The sequence below is a fragment of the Nannospalax galili genome, unplaced genomic scaffold (assembly GCF_000622305.1).
Source record: "Nannospalax galili isolate Female #2095 unplaced genomic scaffold, S.galili_v1.0 scaffold995, whole genome shotgun sequence".
In the NCBI taxonomy this organism is placed as follows: Eukaryota; Metazoa; Chordata; class Mammalia; order Rodentia; family Spalacidae; genus Nannospalax; species Nannospalax galili.
In genome coordinates this window covers 135,876-141,671 of record NW_008337291.1, presented here as the reverse complement: position 1 = coordinate 141,671, position 5,796 = coordinate 135,876, and the positions used below count along the sequence as shown (strand labels likewise).

General features: G+C 35.2%; 1 protein-coding gene across 11 annotated transcripts in view; it reads left to right on the top strand.

The window, feature by feature from the left end:
• The window catches only part of R3hdm1 (R3H domain containing 1), a 152,896-nt gene that overhangs the window by 33,828 nt on the left and 113,272 nt on the right, over positions 1 to 5,796 (top strand). For 3 of the 11 annotated variants that reach the window (XM_008832444.3, XM_008832442.3, XM_008832446.3), the window contains exon 1: positions 2,776 to 2,938. The exons of 7 other annotated variants lie outside the window; for them this stretch is intronic. The gene's annotated coding sequence lies outside the window, so the exon portion shown is untranslated. Of the gene's footprint in view, positions 1 to 2,775; positions 2,939 to 5,796 lie in introns of those variants that run through there. One more of the 11 variants, XM_008832447.3, reaches the window with a different exon arrangement.

Here is a 5,796-nt window from a genome sequence, read left to right as displayed (position 1 = left end):
TTGTCTAAATATAATTTAAATATAAACTATTACATTAATAGGATGTTACATTTTTTAAAAAAAGAAATTGTTCCCATAAAGTGACCCTCATTTATAGTAATCATTTCTTCTAGAATGTTTTTAAAAGTATATGAGAGAACTGGGTTTAAATGTTGTTTTCACCTTTAAAGGTCAATCACTTTAAAAGTCCCCTATTAGCTAAGGTACCATAATATTTAAGAAAGTTTATCAGCTTGTCAGTAATTAGATTTAGACAATTAAATTTTTGTTATGAATTCCGTAGTTGCCCCAGTTCCTATAACTCAAATGGAACTATGTTTTTACATCTTAACTAACGGTAAGCCCTCCACTAATAGGCTGTCAGTGTGTGTGTATTTATGTAGAATAAATTGATAGACTAAGATTATTTATTAGAGAGAGAGAGAGAGAGAGAGAGAGAGAGAGAGAACATGCTACTATGTACTTGTAAAGATCAGAGGATAACTTGGGAAGCCTCTTCTCTGTTTCTACCATATGGGTACCTGGATTTAAATAATGTCAGGCTTGACCAACTTGAAATCAATATCCTTGGGTACATGTTGTACTTTGGGACTTAGGAGTCCACTATATACATACAAAATGAATTTTTTGCAAATAGGGTGAGGTGGAACATAACTGCATTCCCAGTACTCAGGAAGCTCCAAGTTGAGTTCAGGGGGCTCAGTGGTTAAGAGTACTTGCTGTTTTTCCAGAGGACCTGGGTTCGGTTCCCTGCACCCACATGGCAGCTAACAGCCACCTGTAACTCCAGTTCCAGGGATCCAATGCCCTTTACTGACCTTGGCAGGCACTGGACACACAGTACAGTTCATGCAGACAAAATACTCACACACATAAAATAAATAAAATATTCTTAATTGAGCTCAGGGCCAGCATTTGCTATATGATAACCCGTCTCAAACCAAAAAAGAAGAGTATGAATGGCGAGAGAACCTTTCTAGATCTGTTTGATATTGATAGGATAGAGACAATCTAGGTATTTAATGCTGTAGCATTGAAAATACGGTTTAAATAAGGTGTTTGTTACTAGCAAGTTAAAGATTGAATGAAGGAAAAATAGGAAAAAAAAGATTGAATTAAGGGCTCAGTACTGGAGTGTGTGCTTTCCAGTGCTAAGTATTGACCCCAGGACCTTGTACCTGTTAAGTAAGCATTGTACATCACTGGGGTTAGTATCAAATAACTAACCCTTTTCACAATAGGAAGGTGGCTCCTACTTGGCAATAATAAAACTATATTTTAAAATGTTTTACTTACTGTTTTTTACTAATTCAGAATTGTTTGACTTTATAATAATATCTAACAGTTTCCAAAGCTTGAAGAGAAACAGAATCATTTGAAATTTGAAAATATTCATTTTATTTTTGTCACAATGTAAGTGGCTTGCTTCATTTTATTATACATTTCAGCATCTGTTTCATAATGAGTTTCTATTAACAGTTTTGAAGTAAAGCCTTCTTGAAATTATGTTCATCATAAATGGTAAATATTTCATCTGAGAAAAATAATTTCTGCCCTCTGGTAGAAGCAGCAAATTTTTCTGGAAAATTCAGATTTGGAGTTTTGTTTTGGGTATAACGTAGGTTAGCAGTTGGTTTTTATCTCTTAAAAATTCCTTTACAGGACATAGTAAAGGATGATGCACAGGATGAATGACATAATGGGGGGGTGCAGATTAGTGTGAAACTCCTCTAGACAGGATGCACTGGTATGAGTTGTCAGATCACTTTTGGTGAATAGTGAGAGAAACTTTTGTGAATTTAAGACTGAACCAGGTCTTGGTTTTTGTCTGTCTGTTTTGAGGAATAACAATACTTTATACTGTAAAATCTGTACCTTTTATCTTGGTGTTTGCCACACTGGTATAAAGAGATCATATCTCATAGACTGGGATTATATGAGCCCTACAAGACTGAGCATTTCAATGGCAGAAAATGTCTTCTTTCTGGCTAGTGTAGACACATTTCTCTTCAAGTAGTGCAGGTAATATGTGAGCATTTTTTACTGGGACCCTTAAGGTGTTTTTTGCATACTTGTACAAAATACAGTTTTTAACAGAATGGGAAACAAAAGCAGATGAGAATTGAAGAAAAACTTGTTTGATTGTTCAGTGTTTTTTTCCAATAGACAAAAATAATTTTCTTTGTTTTATTTGTCCTCTCATAGTGAATGCTGAGTTTCTTTTTATCTGACTCATTTTCTTCTAAGTTCACTTGAGCCAAGGCAGCCTGCAAGTATCTGACTGTCTTTGTTGTAGCTCTATCACTGTCTCCATCTACTGGTGTAAAGTAGTAATGCTCTTGCCAGAATATACAAGGTATTTTAATTTTAACAAAATTCAAATAGCAAGAAACAGTGCCCTTAATGCATCTTTTTTCTTTGTGAAAGAAAATCAGCTTGAAGATGTGAAAGTATTGGAGTTACTTAAAATTTATGTATATTAACAGTACTAGATTCTTTGTTTTGTTCTTTAGAAATTTTTTAAAAAATGATCTCAACTTTTTTGCATCATTGTGAGATCAAGCATCATTGTATAGCAATATTTTAATCTCCAATATCTTGAAAGTCTTTGCACATTCGGTTTCCTAGACTTTTTCATCATTGCTTCTGACTTGCTAATGAAGAGCTCAATATAGCTTCTGATGCATTCCAGATATTCTGGGTGGTGACTGGCTAGAGAGTTACTGACATCACAGCGTACAGCTGTTTGACTTTCCATTGTCTTTGAGTCCTCTGCAAAGTGCTTTCTACTGTTCTGGGAGGCACTCCCGGAGCCTGACTAATCTGGGTGTGTGCACAAGCTGCTCTGTAGAGGAGCAATGCAGAGCCTCAGTGTACAGACACTATGGAAAGTGCATCTTCAGTAACTCTGTATGAAGCAAATGCCGGTACAATGAAGGTATGTAACTCTGAACTCAGTTAAGTGCATATAAAAGATAATCAAACAGATAAATTATTATTCATGTTTACTTAATACCATAATTTTTATTATAGATTTGAGCAATAAAGGGTGTTTTTAAAATATTTACTTTTACAGAGCTATATGTGTTTAGATTAATAGAATGAAGAGCAAGTTATTTACTTTTTACTTTGCAGTGGTAGCACCAGTTTTTCCTTACCCCTCAAATTTTCAACATTTCTTGTATTATGTTGATAGAATGGTTTCCCTATATGCTAATTTGTATTTATGTATAACAAGACAGATTATCATTTGAAAAATGTCTTCTTCATTTTCATCTTAAAATAAAATAGATGGGCTACGTGACTTATTCAGTTTTTAAATTTATTGTGGAGCAAATACAATGTGAATGAGATACTGGTTGGAAATTAAGAAACTAAGAACCTTGACTTTCAAAATCCATGTTAAATTTTGTGCCCTTTTATGGGGAAGGGGTGGAATAATTAAAATACTTAGGAAAAATCTAGATCTGCTTTTGCTGTGACTAGCATAATGAACTATCATGTTAACAAAAGAGAACAAATACCAATCTAACTATAAATCTTAAGGATTATCTGCTTTCTTATTACAGCCTCTGAAAACTTTGACATCTACCTTGTTATTTTTTGATTCCTCACAACCAGATTCCTATTACAGGGGTGATGCTAAATAATGAAAAAATGTCCACAAGGGTGTGACTGAATTGTTTATCAGGGTTTTTAACGTTTTACTTGCTTTTTACCTGGAATTAGTTGAAAATTAAACAGGATTTGGAATTGCTATGATATTTTTAAACATTTCCCCTTGTGTAACTATTCTTTTGTTCTCAAGAAAAACTAATTTCAATTTTAGAGAACATAGGAAAATCACTAACTGGCCTTTTATGAACACACTGGCTATCATTGTTCTTCCTTCTTTTGTCTCCATTTCCCAACTGTGCTAGTAATTAAGGTCATGAAATATATTAATACCTAGTCCTAAAACTAGGGTCTTATCAGATGGGATATTTCAACCTCATGCTAGGAGGTTATCACCGTCCTTTCTTTTTTAAGCCTCAGGTTTTGTTCTATATTGAAAAGTTCAAAAAGAATACAAACTGAGTAGCACATGCTCTTGGTTCTTAACTGCTCTCACTCAGGCATCAGTCTACTTTTCTCTTTTTTAGTATTGCTCATCTGTCTCCATCTCTAGGTTTCTATCTACAGCCCTCTCTGCTTCTTGCTCCCGTTCCTCTCCCTCTTCCATTATTTTTCCACTTTGTTTCAGTCCTTCTCCCTTTCTTTCTGTTTCGGTGTCTCATGGTCTCCCCCTTCCTCCCTCTGATTCAATATTAATCTGTCCCCTGTTCTCCCCTCCTTTGCCTCCTCTTTGCTCTTCTGTCTCTTCCTGGTCTCACTTCTCTCGGTTTCCTCTCCTCTCTCCCCCAGTGTTCACTGCTCCCTTTCCTTTTCCCTCCTTCCCCTTTTCTTTATTTCTGCCCTTTTCTCCTGTCTCTTCTTTCTCTCCCTTTCTGCTAGTCTCTGGTATTTTTTTCCTCCTTCTCTGTCACTGTTTGTGACTCTCTTTTCCTCTTCATTTTCTCCTATACGCCCTACTCCTCTGCTTCTCACCCCCATTCCCGTGCTTCTCTCATGGTCGTATCTGTGTATCCTGTTTCCCTGGCTGTTGGTCTTTGGGTTTCTTTTTGTTTCCATCCATCTCTCTCTTGGCTCCCTTCTTCTGCTTCATATATAGGCTTTCAGTTTTCATTGAAATCTAGATCTACACTTGTCTTTAATCTGTTTTTGTTGTTTTGGTCAGCAGCAGTTACTAGTTGCATTTTAATTTATGTTAAATTCTGGTGCTTTCTCAGACTAGTAAGTAGAGAGTTAAAGTCATATATTTAAAATAGATTTTAGCCTTTGCTCAATTTTCTTTTATTTTTAGAAACATAGGCGTAAGGCATTGTAATTGGATTGGTGATATTAAATATTGAAGATGTTTTTTAAATGCTTTGTCTTTCCAACTAGTTCATTAACAGACAATGGTATTTCTCTTAAATATTTTTAATTTTTAATTTTTCAGGTTTATAGAAAGTGGTTAGAAATCTCTTTCAAGATACTTTAGATAATTTTTTATAATTATATTCTAGGTTATAGATAAACTGTTTTCTAATACCTATATGACCTTTTTTTGTCATTCTGCATTTTTGAAGTATGTCTCAGTGGGTATATGCTGGAACTATCTTACTTTGGTTGTTGCTTCTTTTGTAAGAAAAGTTTCATGGTAGAGTATTTTTGGTGGGTTTTTTATTTTGTGTTTTCAACTACTAGGGGATCATCCAGAGCCTCATGCATGCTAGGCAAGAACTCTACCACTAATCTATATCTGCACCCATTTTTAAAATTTGTTTTGAGCCAGGGTCTTTCTAAATTACATAGGTTTACTTCTTATTTAGTGCATAGCCTGTACTATTTAGTAAATATGAGATCCTTCCTGAAGCCTCCAGGGTAAGTGGATTACGTATGTATATCACCACACCCAAGTGCAGGATACTTTAAAGAAGTTTAAAATTTTAGGACTGGTGAGATGTCTCATTGTTTAAGAGCAACGGCTGCTCTTGCAGAGGACCTGGATTTGGTTCCCAGTTCCAGGGAATCTGATGCCCTCTTCTGTCCTCCATAGGCAATGCATGTACCTGGTATGCTTACATAAGTAGGCAAAAATTTTAAAGTAAAATCATTTTTAAAACCAATTTTAACTTTTTTTGGGGGGGCGGTGTTTTTTGAGACAAGGTTTCCCTGTAGCCCCAGCTGTCCTGGAACTCACTATGTAGACCA